Source organism: Pseudorca crassidens, chromosome 11, assembly GCF_039906515.1.
Source record: "Pseudorca crassidens isolate mPseCra1 chromosome 11, mPseCra1.hap1, whole genome shotgun sequence".
NCBI classification, from domain to species: Eukaryota; Metazoa; Chordata; class Mammalia; order Artiodactyla; family Delphinidae; genus Pseudorca; species Pseudorca crassidens.
The window spans coordinates 94842201-94857147 of record NC_090306.1 but is presented as its reverse complement, the minus strand read 5'-3'; the positions used below and the strand labels follow the sequence as shown (position 1 = coordinate 94857147).

The following is a 14947-nucleotide window of genomic DNA, read 5'->3' as shown; positions in this document are numbered from 1 at the left end:
ACGTGCTCTGGAGCCTGCACACCACAACTAGAGAGAAGCCCGCATGCCGAGAAGCCCATGCACTGCAACTAGAGAAGCCCGCGTATGGCAGCGAAGGATCCCTCATGCTGTAACGAAGATCATGCTGTAACGAAGTTGGGCCGCAACTAGGACCCAACACAGCCAAATAAATTAAAAAAAAAAAAAAAATCTAAGTGTGACTCACTAAATTAATTTCAAGATCCACCAGTGCGTCACAACCTGCAGTTTGAAAAACATTGACCCAAGAGTTCCTCTCCAGCCTCAAACCTAAGGGTCTATGCTGTGAGGCTCCTGAGTCATAAAGAATTTTAACTTGTAGGATCCTGAGAGGTGGCCCTTCGCTTCACAGATACTTTAACTAGTAAAGCAGCCTAAGAGGGTGGGGCAGTTCCACCAGCCTCCTCCGGATCCGTGTGCCCATCCCCCATCACCAGGACCCCATGGCGGCAGGGTGCTCCCAGATGGAGCTCCCAGGTGGGTCTGAGATCCAAACAAGAGCAGAGCAGCCTCGGGACATTTCCCCCTGCTTTCCCCCTCCCCAGCCCCCCAGCCCCCCCACCTTTGCTCTGAGAAGTCTCTACTTGGCACCCAATTCCCTTGCCAGGCTTTGAATGCCGTGGGTCCTGGATTGCTGGGGTAGGATAAGGAGAAGTGGGTCGTTGAGGCCACATCTGGGCTTTGACCTCTGTGCCATCCCCAGGGGCCAGCTCTCCCCTGTGCTCTTGCCTGTGCCAACCACCCACAGGCTAGCACTTTGGCTTAGTAGAAGGTGACTGTAGGGGCCACAGTCCCTCCACCCATCCAAGCCTCTGTCCAAATTGCTCTTCCATGTGCCCTCGTACACTGTCGGTGGGAATGTAAATTGGTGAGCCACTGTGGAAAACCGTGTGGAGGTTTCTTAGAAAACCAGAAATGGAACTACCGTATGACCAAGCAAGTCTATTCCTGGGTATATATCCAAAAGAACCAAAAACATGAATTCAAAAAGATACCTGCACCCCAATATGTTCATAGCAGCTGTATTTACAATTGCCAAAACATGGAAGCAACCTAAGTGTCCATCAACAGATGAATGGATAAAGAAGGTGTGGTACATACATGCAATGGAATACTACTCTGATGTAAAAAGAAATAACATCTTTCCATTTGCAGCAACATGGATGGACTTGGAGAGCCTTATGCTAAGTGAAATAAGTCAGACAGGGAAAGACCAATACTGTATGATATCACTCATATGTGAAATCTAAAAAAATACAACAAACTAGTGAATATAACAGAAAAGAAGCAGACTCACAGATACAGAGAACAAACTGGTGGTTACCAGTGGGGAGAGGGAAGCGGGGAGGGGCGAGATGGGGTGGGGGATTCAGAGATACAAACTGTTAGGTATAAAATAAGCTACAAAGGATATATTGTACAACACAGGGAATATAGCTAATATTTTAAAATAATTATAAATGGAGTATAACCTTTAAAAATTGTGAATCACTATACTGTATACCTATAACATATAAGATTGTACATCAACTATACTTCAATTAAAAAAAAAGTTCCTCTTCCATCTCAGAGGATCTCTGAGGCCTCTGGAGAGATGGGGGAAAGATGGGCTGGAGGTGACTGCAACTCATCATCCTTGGCTCTCAGAACATTGGAGCTAGAGGGGACCTTGGAAATGGAGCCCAACTCCCTGGTCTGATCGATGTGGAAATGGAGGCCCAGAGAGGGGAGGGAACTCACCCAAGATTACGTGGGAGTTAGTCTCAGAGTGAGTCTGGAGACTCAGGTCCCTGGCTCTTAATCCAGTGCTCTTTCTTTTCATTGTTACATCTTGGTGGAAAGGGGGAAAGGGCTTGGAGAAATGTCCTGTCTGGGAGAAGTTGGGTTGTGTGCTCGCCAGAACCCCAACCCGGGCGACCTGTGTCCTGGCTGCACTCGGTCACCCTCTTTCTGTGGACCCTGCTGGAGACACTGCACCCTCTGGGCTGCGGAACGAGGGGGCGGGACCAGGTGAGTCCTGTAACCCATCAGCTCTGAACCTGAGCTGCCCTGCCCTTTCCTCTTGTGTGTGTGTGTGTGGGAGGGGAGCCCTCCCTCACCCCAAGATAAGAGGAGACCCCTCTCCCTCCTCTCCCCCGCCACACTCGAGCCTGAGCCACCTGGAGGAGTCACAGGGGAGGATAAAGCCTGTGGGAACCTGTTTTACCCAGGAACTTGCTGCTTCCCTGTGGGCCTCAGGATTAGGGTGGTGGCTTCTAGTCCTTTTTTTCTGGAGACACTGGATATGGCCTGAAATCCAGGCAGAGGGGCTCTCCCTGAGTCTTCCTGGCCCTCGTCACAGGCTTTGCCTTCTCAGTTCACTTACCTTTTCCATGTAGGCGTCTTGTCTCCAATGGGACTCACAGCTTCTTGGGGCTTTGAGACCCTTCTGTGGGTTTGAGACCCTGTGCTGCAGTCGGGGCATCTTACAGCGGGGAGGGATTGGAGCCTCTCCCCAGGAGAGGCAGGGCGAGTCCTGGATAAGATCTGGGGCTTTCAATGAAAAGTACCTGGGTTCGAGCCCAGCCCCCTGCTGGCCTGCTGGGTGGCCTTGAGGAAAGCAGATTTAACCTCCCTGTGCTCAGAGCCCTCCTCTGTGGACTGAGGCTAGTCGTTACCCCTGTGAAGAGTAAATGAAGGGATACAGGTAACACTCTCAGTGCTGTGCTGGCATACGGCAGGCAGGCGCTAATTGTGCTGCAGGGAAGAAGGGATATTCATCTGGTGTGACTCCACGTGGTGTACACCCTGGAGAAGGGAGAAGCCTCAACTGTGCTGAGTGCATCTCCCAGTTATCCTCACAGAGACCCTGTGAGATAAATGTGTTCATCGCCTCATTTCACAGACACGGAGGCTCAGAGAGGGAAGGGACTTGCCTAAAGGCCACAGCCAGAAGGGAGGGAATCTAACCCATGGCTCACTGCCTAAGGGGCTCTCGACCCTCCCTCCCATTTCCCAACTGATGCAATGACATTCCCACCAAATGGACCCGCAGTCCCTGTGTCGTAGTCAGCGCCACCCGTGATACCAGTACACCACAGGCTGGGGGGCTTAAACAGCAGACATTTATTCCTCGCAGATCTGGAGACTGGACATCCAAGATCAGGGTGGCAGCATGGGCAGGTTCTCGGTGAAGGCCCTCTTCCTGGTTCACAGACAGCTGTCTTCTCGTTGTATCCTCGCAAAATGGAGAGAGAGAAGGTTAGCTCTCTCCCTCTTCTTTGAAGGGCACTAATCTCATCATGGGGGTGTCCCTCCCAAAGTCCCCACCTCCAATCCCGTTAGGGCTTCAACATAGGAATTTGAGGAGTCACAAACATTCAGTCCGCTATACCCTCTTTTCTCAAGTCCCACCCAACTACAGAGCTTCTCCAAAGTTGAACAGTTCTGATTACTGGCCGGCTCCTCCTTCTAGAGAGACTGTATAATATTGATTGGGGTTCTTCGGTTTCAAGCCACAGAAAAGAACTCTGAATAACTGAGCAGAAAACAATGGGGGTGGCAGTGTTTACTGGAACACAACCAGCCTGGCTGCTGGAATGCAGGGAGGGTCAGATGCCTGAACCTCCCCAGGACGCTTCTTTTCCCGGTGGTTTCTGTACTTTTGGCTGTTGGTTCTGAAAGAGATGACTTTAACGTTAGGAGTGTCTGAGCTCCATCTCAGGAGTCCCACAGAAGTGGACTCTACCACTTCCTCTTCCGTGGCTGAGTTTGGGGACCACCTCTCCAGTCTCTCTCCCGAGTGCCTCTCATCAAGGTTCAGCTTCTGGGAACTAAAGTTGGGTTGCTGGGTTTAGTCACAGGCCTGCCCCAGGACCTTGTGATTGGCAGTCCTGCCATAACCAAATGGAATGAGGGGGAGGGGTGGATCTCCAAAGGAAAGGATTGCTGTGATCAGAACAAGAACGTAAGAGATGCTGGGGAGGCAAATCAGCAGCTTTCCAGCCAGGAATTCTACCTATTGGCCCTAGACCTGGCCTCCCTGAACATAAATTTCTTTCCCTACTTTCTCTCTCCTTTCTGACCTCTTTCCCTCCTTCCCTCAAATATTTATTGAGTGCTTGCTCTGTTTCAGGCACACTGCTGGGCCCTGGGCATAAAAAGATGAATCAAACTCAGGGCCAGCTCCAGGGAACTCATCCAATCCAGATCAGCATACGCTGCTGCTCAGCCTTGGCAAGGCCAAGGCAGACATTGCCAGTCGACCACAGAGCAATTTCCCTGGGAGCCTGGGCTTGGCCTCAAGATCCTGCTCAGCACAGAGCTCCAGGCAGCCAGTGCTCATCAATTAGCGTTGATTCAAAATATGCAAACTCTTTGCTGTGCCCAGCCAAAAACATTCCTCTTTCCCATAACATTTCTGACATTTAAAAACAGCAGAATTGGGGCTTCCCTGGTGGCGCAGTGGTTGAGAGTCCGCCTGCCGATGCAGGGGACACGGGTTTGTGCCCCGGTCCGGGAAGATCCCACATGCCGCGGAGCGGCTGGGCCCGTGAGCCATGGCCGCTGAGCCTGCGCGTCCAGAGCCTGTGCTCCGCAGCGGGAGAGACCACAACAGTGAGAGGCCCGCGTACAGCAAAAAAACAAACAAACAACAACAACAAAAAAAAAAAAAACAGCAGAATTCCCCTAGGCTCACCACCAGGGTCATTTCTTCTCCTTAAGGACAATGGCATTGGTGCCTTCAACTCCTGACTCTGGTCGGCTGTTGAGTCAACGTCGCGGTTGGGAGCCTGAGCGCAGTTCCTGCGGACAGAAGGACTGCATCTGAGTCCCATACCTACCACGGCAGCCTTCTGAGCATCCCTGGGTTTTGGATGAATCGTCTACGACTCCTGTAAGAAAGTACCACACGCTTAGTGGCGTAAAATAAGACAGATGTATTAACTGACAATTAATTCTGGAGGTCAGAAGTCAAAATGACTCTTACGGGGCTAATATCAAGGTGTCAGCAGGGTTGTATTCTTTCTCTCCAGGTAAGAATCTGTTTCCTTGCCTTTTCTGGCTTCCAGAAGCTGTACACACTCCTTGGCTGATAGCCCCACCCGCCATCTTCAAATCACATGGCTCCAACCTCTGCTTCCTTTTTTTTTTTTTTTTTTTGCGGTACGCGGGCCTCTCACTGTTGTGGCCTCTCCCGTTGCGGAGCACAGGCTCCGGACGCGCAGGCTCAGCGGCCATGGCTCACGGGCCCAGCCGCTCCGCGGCACGTGGGATCCTCCCGGACCGGGGCACGAACCCGTGTCCCCTGCATCGGCAGACGGACTCTCAACCACTGCGCCACCAGGGAAGCCCAAGTTTCTTCGTCTTTAAACGGGATAATAAAGCCTGCGTCTTCTGGGCTTGTGTGAGGCTCGGGTGGGGGGGGGGCGGGGATTAGGTATGCGAGAGCATTTTGCAAGTTGTAAAGAGTGGTCCAGATGTAAGAGCTCGTCCTCATCATTTTCCCAGGAGCCATCTGCAAAGGGCTCCTTGTGAATCTCAGGGGTGAGCCACTGAGGTGATGTACTAGCAAGCGCTCCATAGACGGTCACTGTCCTATAGACCCAGCAACACTCCAGGTGCGCAGGGGTCGCGTTATCTGAGGCTGCAGGTGAGCCTCAGGGTCTGCATCAGGACAGGGACGTCTTGACCCCCGGCCCGGCGCGTCTGCTGCCCACACACCTGCCCCCACCACTTCGGGAGTAACCTGAGCAAGTCGCCCTCCATCTGCCCCCAGGCCTGATGCGGGTCATCGTCAAACCTTACTGCTAGGAGGGCTTTAGAGGTCGGCTGAGCCTGTGGTTTTTCTTTTTCTTTTTTCTGCGTTTTTTCAACGTATGTATCAGCAGCAAACTGTTTCTCCAAAGGACACCCTACCTGGAAACCCAATAGATGGGACATGTGAGTGTGGAAACTCTGAGTCCCCTGCTGACCTCTCCAGCCTCCTGTCTCCTTGGGCCCCCACCCCAGACTCACCAACCAGAGGCCTCACAGCCTTGGGAGGTAGAGCTTGTTCAATCTTGCTCCCCTTCCAGACCTTTCCTTCTCCTCTCTCCCCTGAGGCAATGTGCCTAGTGCTTAAAAGTGGGGACTCTGAAGTCCCAGGACTGGCCCCTGCACTTACCTGCTGTGTGCCTTTGGACAAGTTACTTACCCTCTCTGGGCTTCATCCCTCTCATCTGAGTTATGGGTATGTGACGATAGTCCAGTGGTAGGGTTTTACGAGGAGGAAATGCAAGTCCACACAGCTGGCCTGCAGCCGCTCCTGACTCCCGGGGCACACTCCCCAAGCTCACTATTGACACAGGTGCAGCGCCTCACAGACACCCCAGGTCTCACCTGCCCTGCTCTTGTTTACCCATCAATAAATTCATCTGGGGCATCTCCTCAGTGCCAGGCTGGGCGGGGTCTCACTGGGAGACCCGCAGGAATCAGGCAGGGCCCTCCTCTGGGCAGCTCTGAAGACAGGAGCTGTCTCTCTAACATTCTAGGGCTGTGCGCTGGCAGCCAAAGGATCTGGAGAGCCTGGGAGGGGTGTCAGGGTTCAGACTTAATTTTGCATCTCAGGCTCTGTCCCTGGGCTGAGCAAGAATGGCCTCTGGCCCCTTGACTCGGGAATGCAGAGAATTTCTTACCACCACTAAGAAGGAAGGGGCCAGGCCTCCCAGCTCTAGAAGGATCCAGTTGTTTGCTAAAACCACAGCCTAGGAGAGGTCGGGGGAAAACGAGGTCTGGGGTGTGGGCGGCAGAGATCCTGGCTCTGATTACCCTGTGGGGGAGGAGAGGTCTGTCCCTAAAAAGGAAATTGATCCACAGGGTAGATGGATGGAGAGCAGGCAGGAAGGGAACTGTCCCTCCCACAGTGGCTCCAGCTCTGGCTCCCGGCTACCGGGGCGTGGGGAGGGCTGGTCCTTCGGCCTCTAGGCACCCCACCTCCCAGTCCAGGGCCCTTCTCATCCCAGCTCCCTGTTCCATCCTTTTCTCTATTCCCAGGACTTCATATCAAATGCCTCATTTTAGGGTCTCTATGGACACAGCCTCGTCTCAGGCAATGTGTTCAGTAACTATTTATTGTGTGCCAGGCACCGCACTTACTGGGCAACCCGGGGAGGGGACAGTATGACCCATGAGGGCAGCGGCTGCCCCTTATCTTCTGCTGGGTCCCCAGGGCCCAGCTCGGCCACACAGCTGGTCAGATGGGCAGGATTTGGTCCAGCTTTACCAGTACCTCTAGGCACTCTCTCTTCCCCAGAGACCTCTCCCAGCATCCAGGGGCTCCAGGCCTTACCCCCTCCCCTCCCCCATTCCCCAGCTCTGCTGCCTGCCATCCCCCACTCCTGGGTTTGCTCAGCTGCCTGTGGGATCTGTACTCCACCTCCACCTCTCCCACGGCCAAGGTCAGCGGACCAGCCTCCATGGAGACCCGGGCCCCACGTAGACCCCAGCCGAGGGGCACATGATGTCCTAGACTGTTCCTAGGCTGGCTCCCCTCTGCCCACCAGGACCCCATTCTGAGTGGTCTCCCAGATGGAGACCTCAGAGGCCAATTTCCCTTGCCCCATGCATCGTTCAGGATTCAACAAAAGAAACAGAACCAGTAGGTTACATATATGCTGTGGACAAAAAAAAAGGTCACCTACCACTTCAGCGAACAATGAAGATTGCCTGCCATCAGGCCATCAGCCCCTGCAGCTACTTCCAAAGGTGCACGCTGAGGGGATTCAGGATGGAGGAAAACAGGCCACTGGCCCTAGATAGTGAAGATGTACATCAAAGGAATAATTCCAGTTATTCCAGATGCTTGCATCTTCCCATACACAGAAAAGAACTATCATTAACTTGAGATGTCTGGGTTTTTTGTGGTTAGCAGTAATCTTTTGATGTTCGACTACATGTGTTTTTTGTTGTTCGTTTGTTTTCAGCAAAAACTCCTATATCCTGGCTCCTCCTTTACTTCTTTGCAATAGTCCCTCAGAGCTACCCGAGAGGCTGCCTCCCGGGCTGTGGTCTCAGTAAGGTCACAGAATATAACATAATTCTCACCTTTCAGGGTGTGCTCTTTTTCAGTGGACAGTACTGAGTGATGGATGGACCGATGGTAAGGACCTGGCTCCTGCAGCTGTGGGAGCTGTCCAGACGGGTCTGAAATCGGCAAGGCAGGCCATCAGGAAGGGCCTGCAGAACGTTCAGGCCCAGGCTGAAGCTGTGGTCCGCAGCGGAATTTCTTCCCATCACTGCATCTTTAACTTAAACACACCCGCAAGGTTCCTTTTGCCTTATAAGGCAGCATATTTGCAGGTTTTCCAGATTAGGATGGGAACACCTCTGGGAGGCCGACCACAGCCCCCGAGAGGCCCCGAGAACCCTTCCCGTTCATTCATTCATTCATTCTCTCATCTCTCCCCCGCATGGTCCACCTAAGCGCTAGGCCTGTGCTGAGGGCTGGGGGCACAAAGGGAGGCAGTCTGCAGCCCCGCCCTCGAGGGAGGCCACTGTGGAGGCCGAGGCAGCCAGAGAAACAAATGACCGTGATGCACAGTGGAGGTCAGGGTTCAGAGGACTTTGGTGACGCGGTGCGGGGTAAGATCTGGGAAGAGAGGAAGGAAAGGCTGGCTTGTATGGAGGGAGGAGGGTGTCTGTGGGACAGGGGCTGTGCCAGGGCGTGAGGGATGCCACGGCTAGAAAGGAATGGTACCCTCTCTGCAGTCAGGTTTATTCCCACCCTTCGTGGCAGGAGGGGAAGGAATCGGGTTCCAGGAAAACCAACACTGAGGTACTAGGGAGTGGAAAGCAAAATTCCCAAGGTTTCTGAAGAAAACAATGGAGACCCGAAGGGATTGTCGAGGGGACCTCTGGTTAGTCCTTGAGCCGCGGCCCCCTCCTTCCTCCCCTCCCCGCGCCCTCCCGCTCCTTTTACATCAAGTGCTGCTGGTTTGAGAAGCGCTGGCAGGTGGAGAGTCCAGGCGGGACCAGCGAGACTGGGGGCGTTTGCTCTGCCCTTCATCCCACAGAGAGTGGCAGGAGAGAGGCCCAGCCAGGCCTTCCCTGCCGAGGGGCACACCTGAGGCTGGGGCACTGCCAAGGGCCGCTGGGCTGGGCCTCGCTGCGGGGTGAGGCCTGTGACGGCCTCTCCTTTCACCGCCTTCTCTGAGGGCCCCCGGCCTCGCCTCCTCCAACTGCTAAGTGCTAGGGACGCAAGGGAGAGCCAGGGTGGCCTGTAAAAGGAGAGTTCAGGCTCCCACCACTTGCAGCCGAGTGAATGGGGTGGGAGGTGGGGGAGGGCGGATTGGGAAGGTCTCCTTTCCTCTGCTGTCACATTGGGGTAATTCCCCACCCTCATTCCTGGCCCAAGGTCATCGGCTCCGCTGCGGGGGTGGGGGGTGGGGGTGGGGGTGGGGACGAATCCTGCCCACGGTTGCAAAGCCCCAGTTACTTCACCGCCTGCTGCCATTAACCACATCCGCAGCCCATTCGAGAAAAATCTCCAGCGAAGCAGCGTGTTCACCACACTATCCACTGTGTCTCCCTCAGTGTCACGCTGGGGGCACAATAAATACCCCTCTTCCTCCCCTCCTTCCTTCAAATAATCGCACATTAATTAGTCTATAGTGTGGCAGGCGCTAGGCTGAGACGTAGGCTTTACACCTTTCTTCACTTTACAGCTGAGGAAAGGGAGACTCAGAGGGGTGAAGTGACTTGCCCAAGGTCACACAGCAGGTAACACAACGGATATTTGGACCTAGTTCTTCTACCTGACTTTTTCCACGTGACCCAAAGTGTCCCAGCGGGGAAGTGTGGAGGCAAGGAAGCGGGTGGCCTGTTAGGGTGGCGGCCAGAACATCAGGAGATGAGCTGGGACAGGTGGGCTGAGGCAGGGTCAGGATGAGCATCAAAGGTCAAGGGAGGAACCCGTGAGGGTTTGACCGTCATCTTGTGGGCCACAGGGACCGGAAGTTTGTTCCTGCTTTGGGCCCTTGTACACCGAAAGGAGTCTCAGGCAGAGGGTTTGTCCCAAGCATTCAGTTTTCTCATCTGAAAAATGGCACGAGTATATGGATAAGTGTTGATAATCCCAGTGGAAAGTTTGAGCGAAACACACCTGGGTTAAAATCCCAGCGCTGCCCCTTCATGGTTGGAGGATGTTCACAAATGATGAAATTATTTACCTTTCCTGCGCCTCACTGTCCAGCAGGGGGAAATGGGCCTGATGACACTCTTCTTGCAGGGCCCTTGTGAGGCTCAAAAGGGACAAGTCATGTAAGCACCCAACAGTGTAAGCATCTGACAGTGGTAGCTGCCACTATTATTGTTATTACCATTAGTCAGGTCTTCTGGGTGGGTCATACCTAGCACCAAATTCGCCAGCCAGGGAGCTCCCAGGTATTCTGTGGGTCCTCCTCCCCTCACAGAACTTGAAGCCCTTTGTTTTTGGCTTCCTGTCTGTTCCTGTGCACAGAAGCTCAGACTTAGAATAGCTGCTGTTTATCCCCATGATTATCCTACTGAGAAGAGTGAGAAAAAGACTGGCAGGGAGACGGGAGACCCAGGGCCTAGCCCCAGCTCTGCCCTGACTTGCTGTGTGATCTTGCGTGAGTTATTTCCCTCTCTGGGCCTCATACAAGGGAGGTAGACTGGACGACTCTGAGAACCTTTCATTTCTTACCTTGGTAACTGAGGCCTGGAGATAGAAACCCTTTGCTGTGCCCCAACCCTGCTATGTGCAGAGTCCAGTTCAGAATCAGGCCTGGGAATGGATGCCCACCAAGTTCAGGTGCCCAATTCGTGAAGCCCCCAAGGACTTGATTATAAGGAGTTCCCATAATAGAGCGAGGGGGGCTAGATTCAGCAGGTTAAAATAGCTCTTTATGGGGCAATATGAAATGCTTGCAAAGACATGTTAAGGGAAAAAGGAAAGTAAAGGACAGCATGGGATAACATGCATCCTGTATTAAAAAGGGGAGATGGGGGCTTCCCTGGTGGCGCAGTGGTTGGGAGTCCGCCTGCCGATGCAGGGGACACGGGTTCGTGCCCCGGTCCGGGAAGATCCCACATGCCGCAGAGCGGCTGGGCCCGTGAGCCCTGGCCGCTGAGCCTGCGCGTCTGGAGCCTGTGCTCCGCAACGGGAGAGGCCACAACAGTGAGAGGCCCACGTACAGCAAAAAAAAAAAGTGGAGAAAAGGAGAGGAAGGATGTCTGTAGAAGCAACTGGAAACACAGGCTGCCTCTGGGGAGCGGGCCTGGGTGACAGGAATGGGAGAGTGGGAGACTTTTCATGATGCCTTCTTTGTACCTTTTGAATTTTGTACCACGTGAATATTTTATCCAGGCAAACAAATTAAATAAGTAACATAATCAGGCAGTTTTGCCCTGACCCAGCTTTGTCCTGACCCAGCTCCCCGCACGCTTAACCTCCTGCATTCTGGAAATACTCCAGGGCTTGTGTTGTCCTTATCAAAATTCCTTTAGGCCTTTGACTCCTGTCTCAGCCTGACTGCAGCATCCACCAGCCTGTGGGAGTGGGGTGAGTCACAGACACCCTCGGCCAGCTGTTTGCCATCTGCAGGCCTTCCTGGAAAAGAGCCCCTTCCAGCTGTGGCCCCCATCTCTGGAAAGCCGCTGGTACCCCTTTCATCTCTCTTTCTCTTACCTCTCCTGATTGACTGGAATTCAAATGAATTCAACCCCCATTTATTGGGTGTGCCAGGCACTGTGCTAGGAGCAATGAAAACCTCCCGACAGATCTGAAAGGGGGGGATTACTAGAGCAAGGAAAGAAGTGTGGGGGTGGGGTGGGGGGGTCATTCTATATGTATGTCTGCAGGGAGGTACTTCTGAGTACTTTTCTTTTGTGGTACCACCTCCTCCAGGAAGCCTTCCCTGATGACTTCTCCCTGCAGACATTAAGGGCCCTGACTCCCAGCCCAGGGCTCGCCTGGAGCTCAGACCAGCAACACAAAAGGCTTCCAGAAGCAGGGACTGCCAGGCACTCAGACCCTGGGCAGTCCTTTGGCAGGTGGTACAGATGGGTGGCACTAAGTGCTGTCCCAGAAAGGGAACTGCCTACTTTATAACATGGGGTGACTCTGCCCTGATTGGGCTCTGCTCACAGCAGCCTGCCAGGGCAATCCGGGGAGGGCAGGGCCACCTGATAAAGCCTATCTCATGGACCCTCCTAAGGGAACCAGATAGGAATACTGCCTGTTTACAGGTAAGCAAATGAAGGTTTAGGGAAATGAAGTGGCTTGCCCCAGGCTCCTAGGCAGAGATGACGCAGCTGTGGCAGGGCCTGTACTGTTTCCACGACACCATTGACACCATTCTGCCTGTGCTTGGAGGTCCACAGCCCTCCCACAAAAACACACACGCGTTCCTGACAAGGAGCCTGGAACCCTGCCATGAGCTCTCTTTCTTCCTGGTTACCATGAACAGCCCCTAAAAAGCAGCAGGCACCCCTGAAGGAATTATCAGCCATTTCTACTTGAGTGTAAATTAGTCATCAGACCCTGAGACTGGAGCCGAATGCAGGGCCCTGCACCAAGTGACACATGGCAGGTGAAGAGGGAGAGGTCCCTGGGCAGGGCAGTGCCCTGGGAGTGGCTGGGTGGAACTTCCCTGGAAGCACCTGTGCCCTGGGCCCTGTGAAGTGTCCAGGGCTGGAGGTGCAGGGCGACGTGGAAAGAGCACTGACTTTTCTCGGGTTCCAGCCTGAGCTCTACCACCTCTTACCTGCGTGGCCTTGGGTGAGCCAGTCACCTCCCTGAGCCTCACAACCTCACCTGTGCCACGGGGATACTATTAGCGTATCTACCTTGCAGGTGGGGGTCCATCCCAGGGTTCTCAAATTGACTGAACATTGGAAGCCCCTGCAGGGCTCCTTAGAACCTAGGGTCCCCACCCCAGAGTTTCTGCTTTAGTTAGTCTGGGGAGGGGCCTAACTAACTAACAAGTGCCCTAACAAGTTCCCAGGTGGTTCTGGTGCCGCTTGTGCTGGGACCACTCCTCTACAAAAGATCTCTATGAGAACAGACTTGTGGTCGTCAAGGGCAGGGGGAGGTGGGGTGGGGGAGGGATGGAGGGGGAGGTTGGGATTAGCAGATGCAAACTGTGATACAGAGAATGGATAAAGAACAAGGTCCTACTGTACAGCACAGAGAACTGTGTTCACTATCCTGTGATAAACCATAACGGAAAAGAGTACGAAAAAGAATATACGTATGAATACCTACATATATAAAACAGTCACCTTGCTGTACAGCAGAAATTAACGCAACATTGTAAATCACTGTACTTCAGTAGCGTAAAGCTTTAAAATGACCTCTATGAAACTAGGGGATCAGGGAGGGGGCAGGCGCAGAGCAGAGCCCACAGAAGACGCTAAATACACACTTGGCGCTTTGCAGGGATTTCACGCCCCGTCACCACAGCTGCGCAGAGGGCACCAGGGGGCAGAGAAGAGGCGGCTACGGGGCCGGGGTCCAAGGGCCGGGGCTCTGAGCTCTCCGCAATACCCCCCTCTAACCCCATCTACTCTGTAACACTGCAGCGAGCAGGTCTTTTGCACCTAATTCATACATGAAGAAACAGGCTGGGAGAGGTCACGGGACGTGTCCAAGGCCACGCAGGCAGCAAGGTGGAAATTGAATCGGAAGCCAGACCTCTGACTCTGAGCCCTGGACGTTTTCTAAGCACCACACCGCCTCTCCTAAGGGTCATCCAGCGGATGTAAAAATATATTAAGAGCGGCGCAAACCCGTGCGGGTGGTTCTTCCCCCCCGGATGGCCCGGAAGCCCCAGCTCTGCAGAGACCGCTCTTTGCCCCCAGGCTTTGGTTCGTGCCACCCCGCCCCCCAGTTCCTTGCCCTTATGGGTCCTTCTGTCTTCCTGGAAAGGGACTGTAGCCATCGATGCTCCCCCCGCCCCCAGGCCCATGCAGTGCCAACACCCAGGAGGTGCTCAGTGAACTTGGGCTTCTCCTCCCCTCCTCCCCCCCTCGCCCGGCCCCAGCCCAGCTCCCTGCTCTCCACGCTCCCGGGAAAGGCGGTCCTCAGAGCCCCTCAAAAGTGAGATCCTCCCTCCTGAGCCCCGGGAGCCTGCACAGGCTGCCTGAGTGGAGCGGGAGGGAGGCATGCTGCATCCCCCCAGGCCAGCTGACAGGGTCAGAGGGGAAACTGCATTTCCTGCTGGGCCCCTGGGGAGCCTTGTCTCTCAGAGAGGCCGGCTGGGTCTCTGCACAGGAGCTCCTGGGGAGAGGGGGCAGGGATGGGGGAGGAAGGAGGGAGGAAGAGGAGAAGGGGAGAGAGAGGAAGGCAGGCATGGAGAAGAGGAAGGACAGGGCAAAGGGGAAGGGAGGCAAAGGGGAAGGGAGGCAGAGGGGGTTGCGAGAGAAAGAGAAAAAGAGGCAGAGGCGAGAACCAGAGACAGAGGGTGACAGAAGATTGGAGAGCATGAGATGCAGAGAGGAAGAGGCAGGAGAAAAGCGTTAGAGAAACAGGAGAGGGAGAGCACGTTAGAGACGAAGTAGAAAGAGGTGTGAGAAAAAGACAGAGAGGCTTAGACAAAGGCCAACAGACAGGCAGAAACCTCCTGAGACCAGGCAGACGAGGCCCCGAGGAAACACTTGAATTTCCCACACGTCGCAGATTTTCTTTGGGGTTTTCTTTGTGTCTGTGCTGTGAGGCTTCAGGCCTGGGGCCAGCACCACATCGAATTGACCAATAAACATCACCGTCATGGCCACTGATGGCCCGATGGGTAACGGCCCAGCCGTAGAATTTGGAGGGAGCTGGCTGGGCCCGGGGCGGGGGATGGGAAGTGGTCAGCTCCCTACAAGCCATGGGGAAGAGTCTCCCTGGGGCCCTGACTTGTAACAGACTCTTGGGAAAAGCCCCTGCCCACCGTCCCCCAAGCAC

The 14947-nt window shown here is 54.2% G+C and overlaps 1 long non-coding RNA gene across 4 annotated transcripts; it reads right to left on the bottom strand.

Annotated features, from left to right (window-relative positions):
* Positions 1-1024: 1024 nt before the first annotated feature.
* LOC137202406 (uncharacterized) lies at positions 1025-6656 on the bottom strand. Of its 4 annotated transcripts, XR_010932592.1 has the most exons (4): positions 6194-6656; positions 5801-5916; positions 4697-4803; positions 1025-3235 (listed from the first exon to the last, which is right to left on the bottom strand). It is a non-coding gene; the product is annotated as an uncharacterized lncRNA (long non-coding RNA). The 4 variants fall into 4 exon arrangements; XR_010932591.1 differs by having other exon boundaries at positions 5801-6656; XR_010932593.1 differs by having other exon boundaries at positions 5806-6656.
* Between the last annotated feature and the right edge of the window lie 8291 nt (positions 6657-14947).